The sequence below is a fragment of the Equus caballus genome, chromosome 27 (assembly GCF_041296265.1).
Source record: "Equus caballus isolate H_3958 breed thoroughbred chromosome 27, TB-T2T, whole genome shotgun sequence".
In the NCBI taxonomy this organism is placed as follows: Eukaryota; Metazoa; Chordata; class Mammalia; order Perissodactyla; family Equidae; genus Equus; species Equus caballus.
The window spans coordinates 19,132,841-19,159,766 of NC_091710.1; the positions used below are offsets into that span (position 1 = coordinate 19,132,841).

At 42.2% G+C, this 26,926-nt stretch overlaps 1 protein-coding gene across 22 annotated transcripts in view; it reads right to left on the reverse strand.

The window, feature by feature from the left end:
• PSD3 (pleckstrin and Sec7 domain containing 3) overlaps positions 1-26,926 on the reverse strand; it is a 646,842-nt gene that overhangs the window by 285,764 nt on the left and 334,152 nt on the right. The window contains exon 1 of one of the 22 annotated variants that reach the window (XM_070253286.1): positions 22,166-22,468. The exons of the other annotated variants lie outside the window; for them this stretch is intronic. The gene's annotated coding sequence lies outside the window, so the exon portion shown is untranslated. Of the gene's footprint in view, positions 1-22,165; positions 22,469-26,926 lie in introns of those variants that run through there. 22 annotated transcript variants of the gene reach the window in all.

Consider the following 26,926-nt stretch of genomic DNA (forward strand, 5'->3'; position numbering starts at 1 on the left):
AACTCAATCTTGCCAGTCCTACCAAAAGATCTTGACCCCAACTACTTATAAAAAAAAAAAAAAAAGAAGGAGGTACAAGTCAAGTCGAAATAATAGCAAAAGTGTGAATCCTCCCCTCCCCTTTATCCACCAGGTGTTAAAAGTCCTGTCCTACTGGAGAGCAGGCTGGCTTTTTAGTCCTGCCACAGGATAGCCTAAATTCTGCAATTTACTGCACTGCCACCAGCCCAAGTCACCCAAGAGATGACGTTTCTGCACCTTGTCACAGTGCTATCACATGCTAGTCACTTCACAGCAATGAAAACACTTGAAGAAGTAACTCCCATTGATACCATTTAAAATTTGCCAAAGTTTAGGGAAAGCTCCTTATAAGTGAGGATACCACTACCTGCTCTCCCCCCTTACAGTTACAGATAGTGCTTTAGACTAAACACACATCACACACACAAACACACCACACACACACCCCCACCATGTTCACAAATGTTTCCTAATGCTCTGGGGATGAGGTCTGGAAAACACTATAAACTTAATGGATGAAAAAAACTGAGGTTCACCGAGACTGACTTCCCCAAAGACAGAAAGCTGTTTAGACACAAAAGTGGAAGCGAACTACATCTGTCTGTCTTCAGTCCTAGAGTGCCTTCAACAGCAGACAATCCACTGCACTGAAACAGACCTTCAGTACAACTGAAAGCCCATCCTTAAGGAAAAAAATGATGGGTTTGGGGACTCTGACCTGGACTCGAGTCTCAGCCCCACCTTACATCACCTCCCTCAGCCTCGGTTTCCTCATCTGCAAATAATGAAGATCATAAAACCTGCCTTAAACTGTTACTGCAAAGATCAGATAAAATCAGTCACTCAAAAATAGTGATTACTACATAAGATTTTTAATGGTTTCTCCTTCCCAGAATTCTTAATTTTGCAAAATATAAATTAAGGAAAAGTTCCTCACCACTCCCCAGAATAAATCCGGGGCCATGTACCAATGCCTAAAGCACACACTTTACTATCCGTGATAAATGCTCCAGACAAATGCGCATTGTTTGGGGGCAGCAGTTAACAAAAAAGTAGAACCAATATAACTTTGTTCAAGATCTGACTGGAATATAGACCAAAAAGAGACAAACTAACCCCAAGTCAGAGCACAAATAACACACAGTGTGATCCAAGACTCACAAGTCCAACATCACCTCTTGAGCCAAGTCTTGGAACAAACAAGCGGCCTAGAGTCACCCTCTTTCCCTATGTCTCAAAAAACAGTATTCCATAAAACCCAAGTGGCTCCAGGCTCTGAAAATTAGAGCTGTAAAAAAAAACCAAAAACAAAAACTTTTTAACTTTCCAACATTTCTCAAACTTATTTGACCACAAATTCTTTTGTGCTGCAAACATCTTTCAACATCTCAAGAACAGAATTTGGAAAACCCTGACTTACTGCAATGCTGTCATATACTAGCGCAGCTCCTCAAACTGCCGTTTGCATTGAAATCACCTGGGGGACCGTTACAAAAGCAACTTCTCCAGCCCCACCCTAGACTTACAGTTTGAGAAGCAACGGGTTAGTTATATGTCCAATAAGCATCCCAGGTTATAACAGATTTAAAACCACTGCACCAGTAGTTTCAGAGTCATCTCTTTTATAAAGAACACCAGAAGCTCTCAAACTTAAATGTCTGTAAGAGTCACTTGGAAAACTTGTTAAAAAATGCACATTACTGGGCAGCATCCCTAAAGATTCAGACTCACAGGCTCTGGGATGCAGCCCGGTTTGAGAATCCCGCCTGCAGAAGGTACAACTGAAAGTTCAACGAAAGTCAGCATCTGCTGGCAATAAGCATGCTCATCCTAACCTTCCATTTTATAAGAGGGTAAGCAACAACTAGAGGTATGAGTGCTGAGGGGAGGGAGTCCCGTTCTCTTTGGTAAAAAGCAACTGAAAGGGTTTCAATATTATTTCGAATGAAGATGATTTCAATATTTGCTTTAAGAAATTATGATTCATACTTTGAACATTACTGCTTTAACTCATTGATATTTTTGACAGACTGATTATGACCTGTGAAAGTCTGATCTCTTCCCTGGCCTCCACCTGCAGCTCAATGATGGCTTTAAAACTACTGGAAAAATCAGAATATACAACAGGATCTGTGTAGTTGATTCACGCCATTTCATCTGGTCAGATCCTCAAGTTTTTCCGTATCCCCACCCCCGCAACCTTAATGATTAATGTTATGTACCAACTTGAATTAGGATGCTCACATGTGGCTAAACATTATTTCTAGGTGTGTCAGTGCGGGTATTTCTGGAAGAGATTAACATTTGAATTAGTAAAGTGAATAAAGCAGACTGCCCTCCTCACTGTGGGTGGGCATCATCAATCCATTGAGGATCTGAATGAACAGAAGGGGGAGGAAGGATGAGTTCGGCCTCTGCCTGACTGTTTGAACTGGGACAGCAATCTTCTGCCCTCATCAGTCCTGTTTCTCAGGCCTTCAGACTCAGAACAGAATCCACACGGTACTAGCTCTGTGGCTCAGAGGTCTTTGAACTACACCACCAGCTTTCCTGGGTCTCCAGCTTGCAGAGAGCAGATGTGGAACTTCTGAGCCTTCTTAATCATGTGAGCCAATTCCTTACATAAACTCATATATACATATATTACATATAGTATATATAGTATATATATGTGTGTGTATATATTATATATATATAATCTATTTGTTCTGTTTCTCTGGAGAACCCTGACTAGTGCAAACACATTACACTTTACATGAATTGGTGTAACTGTTCTATCGAAATAGAATAATAGCAGCAGCAATCTCCCTTCTAACCTGAGTTTAACTTCCTACAGGACTCACCAAATGCTAAGATGTCTTATCATTGTGATATAAATGAGTTCCTTTTGTACCTTTCTCTTGGGAAAATAAAAATGTTACCATTAAGGAGGGACAGAGTTGTACTACATACACCCAGTTCCAGTAGCGCCTACTGTGTTATCACTGAAGTGTGAGAATGCATGTCAGCCTTAGCAAAGGCCCTTTGGAAAATTTTTGAAGGTTTTTGATTTTTAAAAAATCTAATATGGCTTCACACACCCAGGGTCAACTTCCATTTTATACTCACAAGACTGATACGAATATTTCTATAGCCAGAGGCAGTGTGTTTTCCATCCTTCAAATGTACTGTAAGTTCTGAGCCGTCAGTGCTGTGAGCTCAAACCAAAGTGACATGAATAGAATGATGGCTTTCACATCGTTCAGTACAACACTAACATCCTGGTTAAGAGCAGAGGCTTAAGAAGGAGACAGAGATGCCTAACTATCTACAAAGTTTCCTCACTGAAATCAATTACTGAGCATCCAGACTTCACAGTAGGTACAGTGTATACAAAGATGAATAAAAAGTGAAACACAGGATCTCATAGTCTAGGGAGTGCAGACAAACTCTGTACAAATAACTACTAACAAAACAGATATCATGGAGCAATCGGTGCTTCAGTTTTAAGAGGCTGCATCCTGCATAACGCAGAACCAAAAGGTGGCACTCGTTCACCGGGTGGATAGTGATGAAAGAAATTCTCACCGAGGGGTAAAACCACGTGACTTGTTCAACGCACTGCAGGAGGCCAGCGTCATCCAGATTACAGGGTGCAGGAGAAGGGGCAGAAGGAGTATGAATACTTAGACAAGGGAGAAAGACTAAGTGGGTGAGAAAAATGGCCAGATTTGAGAGCTCACTAGGCGGCATTATGGAAGGTGACTGGATTAAATGGATGGGATAAAATCAGTTAGAATTTATAAAGTGCTTAAAACAACACCTGGAAAATAAGTACTATTTGTTTTTAGGAATGAGAGACTGAAGATACGTGGTCCAATCAGTAGACTACTTTGCAGTCCAGATGACAGACAAAAAGGACTCAATACAAGGTAATGAATACAGAGCTGATGAGCAGAATTGTGAGAAAAGTAGTAAAACTGGTAGAATGTTGTGGCCAACAATATATGAGAACGAAGGAAGGGAGGACTCGAGTTAGCCTTCCAGGCTTCCAACTTGGACCACACAAGGGTATTGGGTGAATAACAATTAATTTAGCCAACCTTTAGCCAAGATAAGAATACATCAGACTGCTTAGGAAGGATGTAGATAATGTGTTTGATATTTTATTATCAGAAATAATCTGATGTTTCTCATACTTAAATCACGTGGATCTCACAAACTCCTTGTAAGATGGGTAGCTTATACTTATTTTATGAGAGGTTAATGAGACATTTCTAAGTTGCGTAATTTAAAAGTTGCAGGCAGAATGACGAGCCAAGTTCTCTGGCTCCTTGGTTCCATGTTTTCCATCTCAAAAATTTCGCCAAAATACCATCTTCATTCTCTAGTTTTCTAATGTTTCCCTAAACTAATTGGAGAAAGCAGCCAAAATAACCAAAATAATTGACTCCAGTCTTATAATTGCTAATTTTTCCATTGAAGGTTTTCTGGTATCTACTTAGTAATGAGAAATGCCCAAACACTTATTAATATTAAAGATTCAAGTCTATTTACAAGTTACAGCAACAACCAAGTTCCCACATTCAAGCTTCGATAACAGAAAAGAACTGTCTTATTCACGACAAAAAAAAAAATCAATTCTTTTGACAAAGGCATTTTTCTTTACAACAGAAAGGAAAGGTAGCTAACACTATGGAAAAACTAAAAATGCCCTCAAAAATACAGAAGCAAAACACTTTTAAAGTTATACAGTAACCTGGCAATCTTTAGATACATTACCCATGGGACTTGACTTTTCTTTCTAATCCAACCTCCATCCTTCCAGAGTTCTACAATTATAGGATGGATGTCACCATCTTTCTCAAAAATATTCCAGCGCCTACAGAATAGCATCCCGTCTCCCTAGTGTGGTTCCCAGCATGGCGTTCTCAGTATTGGCCCGTCAACTCTCCAGCCTCATTTCCTGCTGCACCTGTCCCTGCAGGGCGCACAGCCCCTTGGCTGAAGTTACTGTTCCTTTAGCCTCAAGTGTCCTTCCTCCCTTCTTGCATATGGAAATCTACTCACTCCTCCAGGCTCAATTCAAATGCCTCTGCACAGCCTGCCCAAACCCGCCATGGCTTGACCTTACAATCACACAGCACTTTGGTTATGCCTCTAACAGGGCTTCTTTAATTCCACCTTGAAATAAAAGAATGCATATGAGATGAATTAAAAGATGCTCTGAAGTTTGAAAAAAATTTTATAATATTGTAAACATAAATTTTTAACAGACTGCCATCTCACAGGACCTGACAGGCAAAAAGCACAACCATTTTTCCCTCAAAAAAGCTTTAGAGACACCAAACCTTAGTAATTTTCTATTGAATGAATGAGCCCTCTGGAGCCCACTGACTCTAGATTCTGCAAGTGCTATTGGTAAAAAGTGTTCAAATTCTATGTGGTCTTCCCAGTTATAAACTACAACAAACCACACCTAAAACAGATCCATTTTGGGTGAATCTAGCCTTCCAGCAAGTTTTATCTACTAAAGCTCCTATGGATCTCTTTTAGCTATTTCCCAAGAGGACAGAGAACAATGCATGTTGCAACTCATTTAAGAGAGTAACAGTAGAAATTATCTTCTGTAATCTATAGCAGAGAAATAGATGTTTAATAAAGATCAAAATACACTTTGGCTATTATAAAACATCAATTTCATTTGTTGGCTTTGAGTCAACTTAAAAAAGAAATCAGTTAACTGAAGACCTTCAGGGTTGCAAAAGGAAATAAAAGAACAGCAGCATAGCTCAAACTGTCCCCTGCAGAAGCTACAGTCACCTTTTGGGGGAACTGCTCCCACTGCCTGCAGGCCTGGAGATATGTTTCCTGTTTCAGGGTTCCTTAATCACAGACAAGATTCATTCAAACTGAACCATCTCTGAGGCCAGAGCATGACACCTTACCTGGGGGAAAGCTAATACCATTTTCAAGTATGGAAAATACCTGCAAGAGCCATAGACTGGGGAAGGAGCTAGGCAGAAACCAGTAACCAGCAGAGAGTTCCAGACTGAGTGAGACGTACAACTCAGCGGTTCAAAGTGAAGACTTGCACCTAGGCCTTGGTCACGTTCTGGCTTTGACGTGCGCCGCTGTGTAAAGCTGGGCAGGAGACTTGTCTGCGCCTCAGGTGCCTCATCTGTAAAGCAGGTGAGAGTGTTCCCAGCATCAAGTGCGTACAAGAGGGCAGCTATTATTATTAGTCTGGCCCTGAAGCTGACAGCCACACGACCTCAGGTGAGTCATGAACATCGCAGCTTCTTCATCTATAAGGTGAAAGGGAGACACGGAACCCTCTGCAGCTTCAGATCTGCTCTCAACTGAAACTCAGCGCCACAGCCCGATCTGCCAACACCAGCAGTCTCAACCTGCTCAGTTTTATTAGTCATACAGTAAACTCACACAAAATCAGCTCCAGTTCTGTGTGTCTGTTTTTAATACTCCAAGTTCAACCCTCAGCTGAATATGACATCAAATGGCAAGTTTCCTCAGGAAGACATAATATGAATAACTGAGATATAGAAAATAATAACCAAAAATGTATTTGGTCTTCCTACTTATATTTAGTTCTGAGTTCACCATTTATAATTTATAATAGAATTAATATGACAATATTAAAACAGAAGTATAAGAAGTTAAAGTTTACTCTAACTTGAGGAACACTGAAACCGTATGACAGTTTTTTATTCACTGCTGGAAATATGTTCATAAACTGGTACCATCCAGGCTCACAAAGGCAAACCCTCCTTCCTTTTGCCAATGAAGGAGCAGTAAATACTACTTTGCTGTACACACTCCTGTTTTTTCCTCCTACTGCCTTTTTCACTTTAGCTTTTTAAATATGGTCTTTACTGTAGGTGGAGTCCTCGAACTTTATGATCAGCTTGCCATTTTAGATGTTTTAAAAGCCCAACGGCTACACTTCTGCAACCCCCAAGAGCAAAAAAATTAAAGGGTAGAGCAGAAAGTACAGGGTTATACTTCCTTCATGTCCAAGGGTACACAGAGTTCATCCATGTATAAAACTGTCTTTCAAATCCCTCAAAACTCTTTGCTCAACTCCCTAAGAGAGGCAGTTGAGTTCAGTTCAGTTCAACAAGGTTCAGACCCAGGTGACACTAAACGTTTGAGGCACAGGCACACCTGTCCCTTCCCTCCCCCTTCAATGCCTCCAACCTCCCTCTGGCTACTACTTTTGCTAATCAAGGCAGCTCCCTGCAGCCTCTCACTCAAACTCACTGAGAAACATGCTAATTACCCTCCACTCCCCTCTCATTCATTCACTTAGGAAGCTTTTACTGAGCAACTACTTACGTGTCAGACACAATGGTCATTAAGGCAGATATACTCTCTGCCACTGCAGTGTGAGGTTACAGTTGAATAGCAATAAAAATTTTTTAAAGAGATGATTTTAAAAAACAATTGTAATAATGATATTTTAAAGAAAATACAGGGTACTTTAGGAGTTCATGGTAGGGCACTCAACCTAGTCTAAGGAAGTCAGCCTTCCCAGAGAAAGCGACACTCAAGTTGACCCTGAGGATGAGGATGCTAAGAGCGGGAGGTTGGGGGGCGGTGATAAGAACCGGAAAGCTCAAAGCAAGAGAACAAGACATATTGGTTGAGGTTTACGGGGTGGAGGTAGGAGGTGTGCAGAACACAGAGCAGGCACAAGATGAAGCCAGGGGTAAGCAGAGCTACATGATGAAGGCTTCTGCTGACAGCACTATGAAAACTTTCTGTTTCACTTGTTTAAGGCCTATTTCTCAATTCTTCATAATAGTAGACCAGTATCAATTTTCAGGAAATCAGAAAACTAAATCTGTGACACGCTATATTAGCAAGTATAGTATGTCAATGGCAGGATGACACATGCAGTTTAAGAGGAGACTCGAGGCAATGGTTTGACCACAGAGTGCAAGAAGTGAAATGTCCAAGCTCTAAGACAGGCCAGTGGAGAAAATCTTTTGGGTCGAGACTGGTTTTCCACTAGTTTCATTCACTTATATGCTCCCAAAGCATTCTGACTATCTAATCAGAATAATTATCCCTAACAAAATACGACAATATGAGATACGCCCCACATTCCATTACAATTATTATTATCCTCATTCTAAAAGATCTACCACAATAAAATCAGAAAAAGAAATGAAGTGATAAAGGGAGAAATAAAATAATTACTTGCAGATGTTGTAACTGTTTACAAGAAAAGCCCAAAAGTATCGAGTAAAAAAGTTATTAGAACTAGTAAGGTGGTCAGTTACAAAATAAAAATATAAAAACAATACCTTTAATAAACCACAAAGGACTAGTTAGAAAACACAATTGAACAAAAAATCCTACTCAGAATAAAATCTATAAAGTAGCTAGGAATAAACTTAAGGAAAGTACAGAACTAAAGTAAAAAAAAGCTACAAAATTTTGCTGAGAGAAATAAATTAGCACTCAATAAACACTACGCTCCTGGAATGAAAATGGCAAAGATATTATTTCTCTCTCAAATTCCTCTAAAATTTAACATAATTCATGGGGCACATAAAAAATAAAACCGTAAAGAAGTAGAAGAAAATATAGTTGAATGTATAATTTCCTCATAAAGATGGTATTTCTAAACTTACACTAGCAGAAATCATGATTTAATTGACAGATTTAATTATGTGGCAAAAACACCAAGCAAAATTAAAATGACAAATGGAGAGAAAAACACCCATGAGACAAAAGACACCACCAGCCTTCATACGTAAAGAACTTTTGTGTACCCATAAGATGAACATGCCAATCAAAACACGGGCTAAAGACAATGTACTGAACATTCGAGTTGCTGTGCCCTTCCTAGAGAAGCTGCCTCATCCACAGCCCAGACACAACAGGCCCCAAGGGCCTCAACCTCCACCCTGATCCCAGCTGACTAGACCCGGAGCGACCACCGCCTGAAACGGAGCCACTCGACTGCCCACTCCTAGAACTGTGGGGCTTCAATGATAGCTACCTGGACTGAAAGGCCATGTTAAAGTCGGGCTGAACTAAGTGACATGCAAGCCAGAACCAGGTAGAATGAAGAGGGAAGGGAGAGCAGAGAGGCCTTGAGAAAGGGGGGAAAGGGAAATCCAGGGTGCAGAGAAAAGCAGGCAGGGGAGATGACGGGGAAGCAGACCCTCCTCTGCCTATCTCGGGAGGTCCAACTGCCCTCTGTGCTGCCTGCGACAGACACCAGAGTGCCTGTGACGTCCACCCAATGACACCAGAGCATGGACCACAACAGACACAAGCAAGCAATTCACTAAAAAGGATACAAGATCACCATTAAACATGGAAAAAATGCTCATATACATATGCTATCAAAGAAGTACAAGTCAAGGCACTAGTTTTTGATCGGCAAAGATCAGAAGGCACTGAGATATGCACAGCGAGGTGTGGGAAGAAACACACACCGCAGAGGGTGTAAACTCACTTCAGCAAGTCCCAAAAAATGTGTACATCCTGAGAACCAGCAATTACACTTGAAGCATTTATTTTAAGGAAATAATCATAAATATACAAAAGAAAATTAAAGACATTTACTGTAGTGCTATTTATAATACGAACACAAAAGAAACAAACCCAAGGATTACTTAAATCAGTGTTTCTCAATCACTCATTTACCACCTTCACGATTTCTGCATATCCCTGCACCACAGGCGCTGATTTACTTACTATGCCTTTAAGTCGCTCATCATTTTTATCTAACCTACTCTTTCAACAAGTTTTTACTGAGTGCCTACTTCATGCCAGGAACTGTTCTCAGTGCTGGAGGCTCGGCAATAACCAAAACAGACAAAAATCCCTGCCCTGGTGGAGCTTACATTTTAGTGGGGAGACAGATAATAAGAAAAATATAAAGTATGCTAGTGACATAATTAGGGAAAAGAAAGAAAGCAGGCAAGGGGAATAAGAGGTTTTGTGCGGAAAGGAGTTAGAACTTTAGAGAAGGCAGCCAGGGAGCTCACTAGAAAGGAAGCTTTAGAGCCCCCAAGTGGGGGAGCTGGCCCTGGGACTATCTGGGGAACAGGCAATCCAGGAAGACGGAACAGCAACAGCAAAGGCCCAAGGTAGAAGCAGGCCTGGTGTGTTCAAAGAAGGGCAGAGCAGCCAATGTGGGTGAAGCAGAGTGAGCAGGACAAGTGGGGAGGAGATGAGGGAGCAGGGGACGGGGCGGAGATGGGCAGGTCACGCTGGGACTTGCAGGCGAAGGTTCTGATTTCAAGTAGAGCTATGGCTTCACGACGTGACCAAGAAACATGAAGTACAAAAATTACCTACAGATCGGCACAGTCTTACCACCTGACCAGTGAAAGAACAGGGGTTTCCTGGAAAGGAAATAAGCTGACCCTCCCTTCCTCACCTCTTCTGCTCGCCCAAAGCACTTGTGTGCTTAGTAATGGAAACATCATTATTCAATCATTGTGTCCTGTGCTCTTCCAAAGGAAAAAAAAACCTAAATGGAGTTGGGGAAAATTTAAGTTTGTGCAAACCAAAGCTCAATTTTTAAAAAAATAATCACGTTCAATAAAACAGATGTAAGTCTTCAGTGGCTGACAGCCTACTTCAGTCAACGGCATTTCAAACATGTTTTGTGACCAGGCCCCATTTGTTCCTCAGTAACCTCCTTCAGTGTCTGAATATTCTACAAAGACCCAGAGGAAACGGCTGATCACACAAATGGCAACGGCAGACGACTCACAAGCAAGTGTAAACCAAACAGAAGGGAGAGGCCCTTGAAAAGGAACACAGGCTCAAAACACCACTTCCTGCACTCAGCTCTCTCAAAGACAGCCAGGCTCCTGCTCCTCATTCCAACCAGAAGCAGAACCAGAGGCGTGCCGGTGTCCGGCCTCGGGAGGGCACCACTGCCTAGTGCTCTGATGGGCTGCTTCACCGGCCTCTGGCATTATCATTCTATCAGGACATAGACGGGAAAGACATCCAAAGTCCAAACACATTTTCTCCACTAACTTTTAGATATAAATCTAACTGTACTTCTAAAGGAAAATATCTTCTTAAGCATGAAAGAGGAAAAAGACCAAAAACAGTAGAGCATAGCTTTCCTTTTAAAAGATCCTTTGTCAAAAGGCAAATTTCCCTGGCTTCTCCAGCAACACTCTCGCAGAATTCTCGCTCCACCAAAGCACTTTGGGTTTACTTTTCCTCATACAACTCTTGGCCTTAAAAGCGGAGCTTCTGCTACAGGAAAGCACAGGGAGCAACGGGCTCTGGCTAGCCACAGAGGAGGCCCACTATGAGGAGAAGCACTTCTGCAAATGTAAGCAGGAACCAGGGATTACTCACCCAGAGAAGAACAAGAGCTGCCTAAGAAGGTTCTGCAGCTCCAACAGTTCTGGGACACACTGCTCACCACAGGTGTCACCCGCTCTAAGTCAACTCAACACTGAGCTCCAAGTACCAGCGCAGTTCCCCTGCACTTGTCTCACTCAGCACATGAAGCAGGACGCCAGCTTGGCTGCACTCTCCCATGACACAGTGATGACATGATTAGCTCCACACCGCATCTCCCTGCCTCCCACACAGCCTGTGGCAGTGGACCGACAGATGTGGCAGTCACTTAGCAATACTTCATGGTTATTCACCCACATCATTCACAGAGACAGACAATGCAGTGTCATCATTCCATAAAAACTTTTCTCGCTCTCCTCCCACATACTGTTAAACTCCACATCATAATTTACATTATTACATGAAGGAACAAAATACTAGCTCATACTTAGTAGAAAGTAGTCATCCCAGGAGCCTTCCAGGATCTTACTGCTGATCCCCTTGTCCTCTGGGTCTTGATCAAAACTACTCTGCAGTATTCCAAAGGAATGTGACTGCCAAGTGAATGAGCCAAAACAGCTTAGTGAGAAGTAGCTTCTGCCCGAGAATGTCCCACCACATCATGCTAAGAAGCTAAGCCTTATGTCCCCAAGCACTCCTGAGAAATAGGCTGGGGGGGAGAGCTGGTGAGAGGGCTAAGTCAAAATGTCTCAAAACATTTGTGACAAACACACTGGCCTCCTGAGATGACCTGGGGGTTGGCATGTATTTTGCTAATGCTAAATGAACTAAATGAACCATAGTCGGTCTGCCCAGGCTGAGGTGAACATTTTAGTGGGATCCAAATGGACTCCACTTAATTACTCTCCACTGCCATTCAAAGCATTCAGACAAAAATGATTCTTAATATGTAGTAAGCACTTTCAATGTTCCAGGCACTGTTCTGAGACTTTTACAGGCATTAGTACGTTTAATCTTCATAACAACCCTATGAAGTAGATATTATAAGCATGTCCACTTGACAGATGAGGAAACTAAGGCACAAGTGGGCAGTATACAGAGTTAGGATGTGTACCCAGGCAGTCTGACTTCAGATACCACACTGTGAACTACTGCTTATCATACTCCACTGGGAGAGTCGGTGGTGCCAGCGCGATACAGCAAATTCACAAAAAGTGGCCCCAGATGTGGGAGGCACATGGTGAAGACATTCAGGAACAGCAGGATAAATACGGAAGATACGTGAGTTGAATTTTTGTTTCAATTTAATCGTTACCTGTGAGAGTTGGGGCAAATCACTTCCTTGGTCTCAGTATATTCATTCATCTGCACAATTGTGTGTGTGTGTGTGTGTGTGTGTGTGTGTGTCTACCTCTAAAATTCTACAACAGTCTACTATACATGGTAAGGTTATTAGAATACTATGTGCTATTTAAAAAGTGATAAAACAATAACATAAGTAAGGGATAAAACGCAAAAGAAGTCTTGTCATTTCTGTCGGGTAAAAATGAAGTTTACAACCGAAATTGCCTGGTAAAGCCCTGGCCACCAGTGACAACTCATGCCTAAGGCAGTTAGGTAGTACCCACACTAACTGAACGGGTTAATAGACTGCCTACTTGTTACAGTTTGCTAATGTGTGTACCTGGTGCACACGTGCTCACAGAGAACATGGGAAAAGAGGGAGAAATACATTATGTATTCTTAGTGAGGACAACTCATTGAAGCAGCCCTTTGGGAGTGCTAGGGATGACCAAGGGAGCTAAGTATCAACTCATTCAAGCTTGTGACAACGCAGCTCCACTTTCAACCATCTGATAAAACATGGAGTTCTATGTAACACTTTATTTTTTAAAATGTCTGTCCATTTAAACACACACACACACAGAGTTTTAAAACCCACTAGCATGGAGGAATCACCCTTACATGCCATTAGGAGAAAGGGCTCCCTGGATCCCACGTGGAAATGGCGAGCCGAAGTGCAGGCCTTGTTAGAACTGGGTAAGAGGAAGGATGCTGGTGAGCGGCTGGGCTTTCCTGGTTTGCACTCAGCCAGCTGGTATCACCAGCTATGCCTGGGTGACTCAACTATGATGAAGACGGCCAACATTCCTTGAGTTCTTCAAGAGAGCCTTGTCTGCTGCTAACAGGAACGAAGCACTCTCAGAAAGTCTCAGAAGGAGCAGGGTAGAAAGTCTTCTACACTGAACCATACCACCTGCAGAGAATCTGACTCAGTAGATGAGGGTAAGAGAATGAATTTAAAAGCATAAACTAACAAAGGGTACCTGGTCCCTTCTTTTGTTTAATTAGAATCTAGTCTATTTGTAAGCAGAATACTCAAGACCAATGGAGGGGTAGGGAAGTCAGAGTTGACAAAGAAAACCTATCTACTAGTTACAGGCCCTTCCTCTGCTCTTTCCAAAGCTGACAATTAGATGGACTTCACCATCCTCCCATTTTAGCCAGTATTCAAATATCTTAGAATCTCATAAAGGAAGAAGAACCTGGAGCCTACTGCTAGACACACAATGAGACTTGAGTCTACTGACTGACAATCACACCAACTACCATTTAGCCAGAGCTCCTTGGGCCAAAACCATGGCTACTGTCTGTAGCATCACTGTGTGAATTCCCATAAACCCAAAGCAGCTCAAGACCACACAGCTCCAAGGTTTATGCCTTTTACTAAGCCCTCCATGATGCAGAGACTGTTCAGAGGGAGTCTATTCAATAGAGCTAGTTTATTTTTGACAAAAAAAATGCTCCCACCAGGGGCTTAAGTGGCAAAACTTTTTTGGTTCTCTTTCACAGCAATCTGGATGTTTCATTTAGTTTTGTGTTAAGATGAGTTGGATCTCACAAAAATGGTATGGTTTTACTAATATACAGAGTTTGTTAACAGTCAATGAGAGTTCTTCAGCAAAGGTTTTAGACACAAATACGTAATATCAGAGAAAGAGTGCACTGACTAAAGAAAGTCTGGTACAATGTTAAGGTTCAGAAGCCTTCCTCTGAGGTTCCCTTTTACGAGGACATGTGGAACCAGGCATGGATTTTTCTTGAGCAGAGACTCATAAATTTTCCTATTATTATAACTTTTATAATGAGATATTCAGTCCCTTGTTTTGTTCCTACTGTCAATGCACCATCTAGAAGACTGCATCTCTGCTATGATCATTAATAACAAATAAAAATGGGGCTGACTCGTTGGTGTAGGGGTTGAGTTCGGCACACTCTGCTTCGGTGGCCCAGGGCTCCCAGGTTCGGATTCCAGGTGTGCATCTCCGCTGGTCCTCAAGCTCTTCCTCCTCACTGCGGCAGTGACCCACATACAAAATACAGGCAGCTCAGGGCCAATCTTCCTCACCAAAAATAAATAAGTAAAATAAAATTACCAGAAGGGTCATAGGGATTATTGAAAGTTACCATTCTAGATGAAAACGTTGCAGTATGAGGAATTAGAATCACCATACCTAAAAATCCTAGCAAGACATTATTTGAATTTTTCTTTGTACAATAACGTAGTATAAGAGGCATTAGGAAATTCCTTCTCCCTGGAAAGATACCTGTAGAGAACTCTGTACTTGAGATTTGTAGTTCTTTCTCCTCTTCTAATGCAGTTTTGCAGTCCTCCCTTAGCACCTCTGACCAAAGGGCACCAAAAAAGGTACAAAGTATCAAGGAGAAGCAGAAAAGGAATGACTACCCAATGCTATCCTTGGTTGCTAATCTGAGCTTTAGGCTTAAAGGAAATAATATAAAAGGCATGGTGAAATAGAGGCATATTCAAGAATACCTCTTGAATGGCCTGATAATGACAATGATGACAGTGAAGATGGTGGTGGCAGCTGACATTTCGTGTTCACTGACTAGTTCCAGGCTCTGTGTTAAGCACTTCATAAGCGTTAGCTCAACTGATCCTAGTAAAACCTCTAGGAAGGAGGTATTATTGTGACCATTTTATAAAGGACAGAAAAGAGGGTTTTTTGCCCAAGGTAATGCTGTCAGGAAATGGCCAAGTTGGGCTATGAAGATAAATCTCCTGATAAAAAACCAGGTTCTTAACCCTCCACTCAATTCTACCCATTGTATAGTTAAGAGTTCTGGCCCTTTTTAAAAGGGGTCCAGCAGTTAGCCTGATGGGATTACAAATTTTAACATAATTATGGGACGACTTGCATTAATACACTTTAAATCCTATAAATTATCCATAATTATCTAAGAGCTGTATCCTCCCAGGGGAAAACTATAAGAGTTCTGGTAATTATTCTTAAAATATGAAGACATCACAGGAAGAAAGTAAAGGAAGTTTCCCCCTCTTCAGTCCCATGAGAATTCTAAAGAGGGTGGAATTTTCTACAAGTTGATCTCTACACTATTCTTTTTCATGCATATATAAATAATTTGAGGTAGACACATTTCTACTTTACATCAGAAACTTAAAAATTCTATTAATGTCTCTTAGGGGATCTAACACATTTCCTGTCTTCAATTCAAGGCCTTATGTGTAAACAACTTAAAGTTTACTTTACCCTGGCTAAATATAATAATGATCCTCCTCCTATCCACATATTTATAGCTCTTACTGTGCTGTGCCCTTGAACCCAAACCACATTGAGCCTGATCACTTCCAGTGAAAAGATACTTTGACACTAGAAAATCAAAATAGCACACACTGGATGTGTTTGCAATTTCAGCCTTAAATAGGATATACTGCTTTCTCATGGAAAAACAAGATTTATTACTAGACAAGTTAGACGCACAAAAAACAATATCTTATAAGGGAAACTGTTCACTAAGCAGGGTTCCTTTGCAACAGAAGATTTTAATCAGGAGAAAAACAGAGCAAACTCTAGAATAATCTAGTCTGCATAGCATTTACTTTGAGTATAAAGAAAATGATGTCATTAGAGGGTTGGGATCTGAAACAACTGTTCCATACAAAACTGGTTACAATGACCAGTTCATTCCAAATTGGTGGGAAAAGCTTTGCATTCAAACCTAGGAATGTACAGCCATGGATGGCTCAACGCATGTCATAGGAGTTCACAAACTAGCCTAATTTTCTAAAATCTTGTTACTTAAATAGAATAAAGTTTTAACTTGAGGGTAAGTTGTTGTAAAGGGAAAAAAATCATGAGGTAAAAATACAATATTTAGTAAATTAGAATACTGCCTCAAAAGTATATAGTATATTTCACTATCACCATTCTGATTTGAGATTATATTACTGGTAGAAACTTGGCAGATCTACAAGATACTATCCTGAAGAGGATGGGCAGAGGAGAGGCTGTCACATCAGTGGCATCCTACAATGACACTTTCTACAAAAGTTCCTTCAGAAGGTATATCTAATTCAATCTTTAATCAAGTTGGTGTAGATACAGCAGACTGCTTTCTTCAGACAAGTTTTCATAAAACTGAGTGCAACAGAAGATAAATATTACTTCTGCACTAGTCAACCACGGGTGGATTCTGATACTTCACACATACTGGGTGGGACAACTCCACCCCTGGCCCACAGCCTAGCTCCTACAGATGGATTCTCAGCCTTTTGCCAGAGCTGGCCCCATGGTTGTGAGGCCCTGAGACCTCCCAAGAAGACCTGCGTGCCTCAGGAAGAGACACTGCTGACTCAGGAGACAGCCAGGCCCCACCCTGAGGCAGCCAAGCGAAGCCAGGCAGGGGACTGAGCAGCAGCAGGCAGCAGTGCTGACGTTTCAAACACTGCACTGGCTGTGGCTCAAATGGAAGTGAGGCACTTTCTCTCTCATGTTGGGATGTTTCTGGCAATAGCCTTTTGGGGCGGGGTATGCCTGTTTTGTTCAACCTAAATTTCCCAGTAAAATATTTTGTTAGCAAAAATGTTTTTCTCCTTTAAAAAAAGAAATTACTTTCAAAGGATTGGGTTATGAAACCTATATTGCTTAGCAACTGAGGAGCCTCAGAATGACCCATAAATTTACCAGGACCCCACAGAGAAGGTGGGGCCTACGGACTAGGCAGTTTACTGTTACATTAAAAGATGGCAACTGACATTCTTTGGCTGTTTCAGGTGGATACTTTTTGGTTCCTTCATTTTTAAGCTTTACAAAATGCACAGCTATGCAATTTCCATGGCGAATTCAAATTCATAGCCAAGGATGAGATACACCAGCTTCCCAAGGTCAAGATGCCAGAAAAATGGAAGGCCAAACCCACCTTTTACCAATTTACTTCTTAGGTTTACTCTTCATTACCTTCTAAACTGCTGGCCACATCCTCACCTCCAATCCTGAAGCAGCACTTACACACCGGGCATTTAAATAGGTATTGATCTACTTGTTACGAGGTTTACCCAAGGTAAATATCTGAGACCCCACTCTTTGGAATTAGCAAGAAGTGTCAAATCTTAATGAAGAGCATCATCCACTTACATTGCATCTGGAAGGGTCTACAGCAGAGAGAACTCCTGTAACACATGGTCATACACTGGGCTCTTCGGCCAATCACACACAAATCTGCATTCCTATTACCAGCCATTGCCTTTGAGGCCAAGGGGTCCTGAAATTCCTCAGGTGAATTATTTCAAGGAGGAGAATTATCTCCCATGGGTCTCTCCAGTTGGCTCCGCTGATGTGTCCCCCCAAGTTACTCACCAGACACACAAGTTCCAGCAGCCAGTAACTGTCTCTTGCTACTTAGGCCAGTCCTAAGCCTTCTGATTTGCCAGCTGTAGAGATAGTTTTTAACTGTCTCTTCGTTTATCTTTTAGCAGCAAAATCCTAAGGAAACACAAATGCTTCCCTATCATTCCCTCACCTTGAAATGCAGTCTTGTCCTGGGAAAGCCAGACTAAAATGTCCACACATGATAGACGTGTTCCTCTATTCAACAAGCGTTAGATAAAGAACTTAAGAAACCAGGGTGGATGAAAGGTACTGAGAACTGAACCACAACAATGCAAACATCTCCCACACAGCCTGGCAAAAGGACCCTCTCCTGCCCTGAAGGGATTACTGCCTCCAGCTAAAAGAATATTCACTCTCCACTTCTCCTGATGGCAGCTCCATTTCAGGTGCCATGGCATCCTTTTTCTCTCTCCCCTCAGGTTCTCACAGCTCCCATAACAAGAGATCTGAGACAAGGAAGCCCTGATCAAAGATGATTAGTTCTGGATGACTACAAAACAGCAATGTCAAGGTCAGTGGATTACGGGCAGGACAACTTGATGCTCATTCTTAACATCCTGTCACCCTTAAAAGGTTTTTATTACATTTAGGTCTCAGAAACCAGTAGGTCAATAAGATGATGGATACAGCAAGGTAAAGACAGAAAAAGGAAGACAGTCACCATCTCCACATACAAAAAAGTCTTTTAGTCCAACCCCTTTGTTTTACACACAAGGAATCTGAGGGCACAAGACAGGAAGCAACTCTTCCCAGGTCTCACAGTCAGCAGCAGAGCTGGGCCACTGAGGGTGCTCAGGGCTTCAGTTCCCCGTGCTCGCCTACTGAAAAGCAGAGCCTCAAGACACAAGGGAGTGGCTTACTTGAGAATACTCTGAGCACAGAAACTATATTGCCTCCCCACTTCTGATTATAGGCTGTCGGCATGCCAGGAGCATTCAAGAACAGATGGGACAAATGACTTCACAAAGAGGTGGGATAAGGTCCAGTGACACTAAACACTAGACAGCTACACTGTCCCTGCTTCTCCAAAGCACAGACAGTTCACCCACCTAAACCCGTTAAGAGGAATAAGCCAGTCCTTTCAATAATCCATTAAGAAGAACAAACATTAAATAATCCATACAGCATTTTGTAGTCTACGTAACACTTTCACATGCTTTATTTTATTTCACTCTCACAATGGTCTTATTTTCCAAGCAAAGAAACTGAGGACCAAAGCAGCCTTGTCCGAACTCACAGCTGGTAAGCGGCAAGGCTGAAGCTGAGACCACATCTTCCATTTCCATTTCCAGTGCACCCTCTTACACTACCTCCACCCAATGTTGTTAATGACAAAAAGCCAAACACAACAGTAGAATAAAGGGCTGACTGAACCATACCCTCAGGGCGGCTAAACAATGACTAAAATCCTTGCTGGAACCCAGTGCAGGCTCTGCCTCCCCAGAATTTCAGGACTGAGCATTTTCAGAGCAGGTTCAGACCCAGGTGCCTGCTGAGAAAACCCCAATGCCTAACTACCCTGTGTGAACTCTGTCCTGATAACATGAACCACGACAGTGTGCTAGGGCTGGACCTGTCAAGTGCATTCACTCTTGGTGACACATTCAGCTGTGCAGGCAGGTTCCCTTCAAGGGAGCTCCCAAACATTCCAAACACTGCGCTGTGGAGCTGGAGGGAGGGACCGAGCTGCACAGGGAGCTGGCAAATCAGACAGAACTTTCCATACCACATTTGTACTTTTGTACCAGTAAGGCAGTTTAAAATTGGTTCCCAAAGAACTGCACAGACCATGCCTTGCAAGAACACACCAGAAACCATCAGGAGGTTCCTTCTGGGAAGTGGGACCAAAGGACTTCGATTTGAATATTTACCATTGGCACATATTACTTTTGTATTTTTGAAAACTAGTTCAGAATTAAATTTAAAAGCTGTAAGGATTATGGACGGCACTGGAAAGTTATGGAGGGGAAAAGAGAAAGAGCACTAGATGAAGTAAACTAGTAACAAAAAAATTCTTTTAAATCAAACAAAAGCTCTAGAAAAATGGATCTAGCCAGGAGTCCTTACAAAGAAAAACAGGGGAAAAGAGACTCACTTACAAATTGTATGAATTTTCCCTTCCCAGTAACAAAAGATAACGAAGCAATTTTTAGAGGAACAAAAAGTTTGTTAGTACTTACTCTGTGCTAGGCATTTTCACATATTTTATCTCATTTAATCTCCTCAATAACCATGGAAAAAAGGTATTATCTACAAATTACAGTCCAGGAAACAGGAGCTAAGCAGCTTCACACAGCTGCACAGCCAGCTATGATATAAAGATAGAAAGGGCCAAGCTAGAAACACAGATGGACCTGTAAGAGCAGCCACTGCTGCACAGCAAAGGGCCGTCTGCACCATGGAAAGAACACAGAAAGGCTCCCAGGTTCTGACAATGTTTCAGGTTTATTCCTGCTGGGGGCCGTGTGCCGCCTGTGAGGGACACGTGGGTGCGATGCTGTTCCCCATAGTCAAAGCCTAAGAAAACGACACGTTCTTGACAGCACGTGAGCAGAAAGATGTTCGCATCAAGTGCTGATGAATTTGCACTAATCCACCCATTTTTCCCTCGCTGCCCTCCTTGCCATCAAAAGCTAGATTTGAGAAATGACTGACGAGGGAGGGCGCGGGGCAGAGGGCACTGTGAAGGCGCTACCAGGAACCCTGCCACAAAGAAGGCCTGACAGGATCACAGTGTGAGCATACCCACAACTCCAAATTCATGGCCCCCTTTCTCTGAGGTCTAAGTCCTCTCACAAGCCTACGTAAAGAAGAACAATTCAAACATAAGAGCCAAGGTGTATTAATATTTACTGAGCTTTTACGAATGCAGGAGAAACTGCGCTAAATGCTCTCCACACACGGCACCTCCATTACTACTCACAACCACTGCCCCCTGTGTTAGGTACCACCATCATCCCTACTTCACATATGCAGAAACTGAAGTTCAAGAGGGACTATGCAACTCACTAGCGGTCAAATTGTACAGAGAGGTAACACCCAAGCCCATGGGCCTGTAACTCCTAAGTCCAGGCTCATAACCACTATGCTTCATGCTTCTCACAAAGCGTGTTTCACGCCCTTTTTTCAAGCATTCTCTTTGTCCTTTATTATTAAAGCTACAAATCAAAACATTCAATTAGAAAAAGGCAACATTTTTATACTAATGGGCTACATAAGATGAACGACATCATAAAATATTGGAAACATGAACTTAAAATTATGAACTTAAAATCTGTAATCAAAGCAAGAAACACCAACTTGCCCAATACACATCCACAAACACACCTGTTATAATCAGCTGGCTACCCTGGATGTTCAGGCACTGAGTTCTTGCAGGCTCTTGAGTACTCAGGAAACCTTTAACCCCAAGCATCTCAAGAAAGGACGTGGGATCAATGCGCTGGGTTTGTGTGCCTTCTTTACCAGCTCTGCCCTTACTTATGCCCTACACTGGTCCGCACCTGCTGAACGGGAAAACAGGACAGGACCTTCCCAGAGACAAACTGAAGCTGAAAATCCCTCGGCTCCAAGAAAAAACCCCCCATGCCTTTTTTCCTTTGATAACTGGCTAGCCTTTGAAGTTTCAAACCTAATGCCAAATTCGAAGACAAATCACGTTTCTATACTAACAGCATAGTCAACTTTCCCTCTAGAGACACAGCAAAACATGAACAGCAGCCTTGTGCAGTTGTCAGCAGGGACCCCACTAAAAGACAAGCTCAAATTCAGGACCTTCTGGTGCCCTGGCAAAGTTTCACAAAAGGAGCTGAAAACACCCGGCAGTCTAGGAGCTACGTCTACGAGCAGCAAGCTCTGTCAAACGATGTTAGAGAGCAGTACAACTCTGCTGAGGGAAAAATCTCATCCTGCCCAACCACTACAGACCCTGCAACAAGTACGTCCTCTTCATTTTTGTCATCCTTATTTAGAAAACAATATATATAAATTACCATTGCCTAAGTTTCTAAGACTTTCTTAAAATGTTTTTCATTTGAAACATAACAGTTTAAAATCCAAGGAATTTTCTGTAACTACAATTATACATAATCCAGCACTGCCTAGGACCAGACAAAGAAAATAAACTGAATTCCAGTTACCTCCATCAGCAAACAGTCTGCCCATAAGTTTGTCACGAATACAAAGAGCATTCTCCCGCTCCGTCTGTTCAGCAAACATGCATCTTCTGCAAAGACTCTTTTAATGGACTTCTGCTTCTGTTAAGAGTACAAACTGCTACACACAGACTCTGCAGTGACATTCTCCCGGAAGGCCACTATGTCCCTCAGGGGCTGAGGGACAAGAACTTAAAAGAAATCGAAGGAGCACCTCCCCCTCTGCCGCCTCCCCTCTCAACAGGCAGCTTCCCTCCAAGAGATCTGCTTCAAAAGTCCAGATCCAGTGAAGTCACACATGACCTCACAAACCTCCAGCTTAACTCTTTAGAAGCCAGGCGGCAAGCTGACAGCAGGGAGAAAGGACAACTGTCTTACTTTATTTGGAGCGGCTACTGCTTATGGGAGAGAGAGAAGTTCGTCCAACATCACTAAAAAAAGAAAATAATTTCAGCATTGTTTTCCTTTAATAGCACTAAGGTTTTTGAAGTACTATTTTGAAAAATCATCATTTCCTACAGCACACACATTCTGGCCCTAAAGGAATGACTGAAGTAGGCAACAAAATTTATCTAATTCATTTAAATTATATAAAATTCAGCTGCGTTAGATTCACAGACTTATGTGATTTATGTTTTCCTATTTTCATTTCTAGTTTTATTTCTGTTTTTCTGCTATCATTGATGTGAAAACATTCATTTGCCCTGTTGTTCAAACCCTGCTTCAGACAAGCAGAAGTGGACAGGCAACACTCCCAGCTGTGGGACACAGGCAACAATGCACAGACCAGTCCTGAGAAACTGGGAACCACAGGAGCTGGGCGGTCTGAGAGCAAGGACAGCACCAGACCTAACCAATGGATGACAGAGTCCGCAACAGTACCCCCAAAGAAAAAGGAGACTGGCTTACTTCATTGTCTATCGTAGGCTTTTTCTTTAGGCTCCTGCTATTTTTGTTGGGACATGGGAATTAGAAGGACCAGGAGGTAAAATAACTAATAATTACTTTATAAAGAGAAGTAGATAGAATTATATACTTTCAACATGTAATATGCCCTTTCAAGAATGCCTTGGTTCATCCAGAAAATGATTATAACTTACTGTCCAGCAATTTTATTCCTAAATATATATCTAGCATAGAGAAATTCTCCCACATGTGCAAGAGCCACAAATTAGAATGCTCACTGCCATTGTGAACATTACCTCGTATGTTCACATCATATGAGGTAACAAAAATATAAGACAGCCAAAATGTTCATAAATAGGAAAATGGAGAACTAAGTTATACATATATTCATGCAATGAATACTATACAGAAAATTAATAAATTAGGGCTTTGTGAATCAGTAAGAATGAATTTGAAATGAGCAAAAAAAAGCAAGTTACTAAAGGAAACAAGATAGCATTTATATAAAGTTCAAAAACATGTGAAAGAATACTATCTATTGCTCATGGATGCACACCTGTATAGGAATGAGAAATACCCCCAGGTGATGGTTAATTTTAGGAAGAGAAAGAGAGGAATGGGACCAGGGGGGCATTCACAGGAGGTGGCAATTCATTTTAACGTTTTATTTCTTAAATTGGCTGGTGAGATCATGGGTGTTTATTATTTTCTACACTTTTTGGTATGCCTAAAATGTTTCGGAAGCTGTCAAAAGTCAACTGCGTAATGGCTCCCTCTTTGAGTGTAGCAGCACCTGTGCAGTCTAGAAGATTAACAGAACAGGGGGCCAAGAGCTCTATCATTCCTCAGCCCCAACGCTCAAGTCCCCAAATCCAAGCCACTGTCACTAATTCTGCCTCAGTTTGGCCCCATGTGGAAAGTCACCCTGCCCCTCAGTGCCACGACCATTCACATACATCCACCTCATCCTTCAAAGCCCACTGCAAAAAGCACTGCTCCCATGAGCGCCACGACACCCCACTGGCAGTGGCTCCGGCCCGGCACCTCCCTGCGGGGCTCTCCAGGCTCTGTGCTGGAGACACTTGTGAAGCCGTCTTTCCTGCCCTCTCCTTGGGAGACAGCTAGCACCCAGTCTCGAGCAGCTGCTGATTACGTCCTTCATTCAACGAAAACGCAGTACCCACTGTGTGCTGGACCCTATCACAGAGGCTCTCTGAGACTCCGAACTAAAGACTTGAGAAGGTCACTGCCTAACAGGAGGGACAGGCCCGTACCTGACAAGGTGTCATCTTATACAATGAATCCTAAAATAGTCGTTAAATGTCAGGTGTGAATAATGAACTTTTCTGCTTGTGTTTCACAATAATAATTATTCAATACCTCTTATTTTCTCTATAATGACTTTATATTACTACTCTTGACTAGAATATGTCACCTTCTTTGTGTTGATGTGGAGCTGCTAGAGTAATTACAAAGACAATAAAACAAACCATCATTAAAACTCCCAGCTTCAAGGAATCTAAGGCTCTTAGAATTATTATTACAGATATGCAGCATCCTACGTCGATTTGACCACAGTTCATTCATACCGAGTGACTCTGAAGAAGTTTTAAAGACAAGAATTCAAGCAGTGTTATTACTGATAATAAGAGGCAACATTTTCTGGGTACTCATCAAATGGCAATAAATTATCATCCCTTTTCCCAGATAAGGAAGTTGAGGTTTAGAGAGAGAATTCACCAAAATTTGAACCAAAGCAGACTGACTTAAGAACCCACACTGCTCACTAGGAAACCATACTGTTTCCTAGCAGGAAAATGGACCAACCCCTGTATTTCCGGAGTAGGGATGGGTACCGCCTAGGATCGCTACACCAAAGGTGACACAAGAAATCACATCGAGGTTCACAGCCAGGGCCACTCACTTCTGCAGACCTCTGCTAGGAGACTTCTCTCTGCCACTGGTACAATGACCTCGAACAGGCTTGCTCCCCTAGGAAGAAGGACTGCACTACTCAGCTTTATATTCTGCCTCTGTACAGCTTCCAGTGTTCTCAAACTTTAAAGTGCTTGTGAATCACCTGGGAATTTGTTAAAATACATTTTGGTTGAATAGGTCAGGGGTGAGCTCCAAGATGAGAAGCCGACAACCTAGGCTGACATCAGTCACCTGGGAAGCTCTCAAGGCCCTCACTGTCTGGGTGCCACCCTAGACCAACAGAATCCAGGCAGTGAGACTGGGGAGTCCCAATTTTAAAGACCTCCCCCTGTAAATCTAATGTGCAGGCAAGTTAGAGAACCCTGTTCTAGGGCTTTCCTACTTCAGTTTGGTCCATAGATGACTATTCTAGACCAGTACTTCTCAAACTTCAATGCATATTTAAATCACCTGGATACTGTCTTAAAATGTAGATTCTAATTTAGTAGGTCAAGGGCGGGGCCTGAGATTCTGCACTTCTAACAAGCTCCCACGTCAACGCTGCTGAGTAGCAAGATGGTGAGCAGCAAGATTAAAAACCTCAATAGTTCTGGGGCTGGCCCCGTGGCCGAGTGGTTAAGTTCGCGCGCTCCGCTGCAGGCAGCCCAGTGTTTCGTTGGTTCGAATCCTGGGGGTGGACATGGCACTGCTCATCAAACCACGCTGAGGCAGCGTCCCACGTGCCACAACTAGAAGGAGCCACAGCGAAGAATATACAACTACGTACCGGGGGGCTTTGGTGAGAAAAACGAATAAAATAAAAAATCTTAAAAAAAAAAAAAAAAAACCTTAGTAGCTCAGTGAGTATAATTTAGAAGGCTTCCCTTTCATAATTCTACATTCAGAGACCAGCAGAATACCGGCAGATGGGGTTCAGGCACAGGCATAGGAAACAGCACAGGAGGTGTGTGGATTATGAAATCAAAGCATTTATCTATAAACACTGGCTTAGATGGAGCTTAATATTAATCCTCATTAGCATTCGTGAGAAAAATTACCTTCCCCTTGCCTTGCGCCATGGCCGCTCAGGTACTAAACATTAAGGCTCTGCTAGAGCCCGAGCCAGTTTCATACAGACTCTATTTCAGTTTAGAGAAAGCTTATGAGATTCAGAGGAGAAAAAGAAAAACAAGAGTAAAGCACTGGAAACATACCCATTTGGGGTTCTGATCAATTAGTACCCCTATGTAAAATACCTTCAAAGAACTATTTATTTGGAGAAGGTCTCCATCTTTTTCCTTCCCCAAACCACAGATCAATTCTTTCTCATCCAGTGTTGCAAATCTTGTGTTAAGTGACCTCTGCTGAGAGGAAATGTTATTGTTTCCTTTAAAAGTTAAATAATACACCGATATATGAATAAAAAGATTGCTGTATCATCCCAATCAGTTAAAATATTAACCACCAATCCTGTTTTTGTTTAGAGCTATGATCCTTCTTGTAATAACATATACGCCTATGTCTTTTATCATCTGAAACCTTACAATCTGGTCTTTGATAAAAGATATCCACTTAACCAGCACCTTACAGTACTCTTCACAGCACTATCCACCAATCTCCAGGGCATTACTTTGTTTTAAGGTTTAAACTACAGAATTGGAATGTTTCTGAGAATCCGTATTTCAAATCCAGGACCATTTGCTGAAGTCATCACCAGTTAATACAAGAGGCACCCAACAAACAGGGAGAGCTCCAAATCACCAGAGCCAGGGCCAGCCCCTGAGAGGAAGTGGAGGAACACCTGAGGACCAGCGCACTCAGCTTGCACCTAGGCTCCCTGACAAGCAAGCCACTGTCAAGGAAGGGAGGCAAGCACAGAGCGTGCCGGGAAACTCACCTTAGAGGGCACAGTTTCTACAAAGA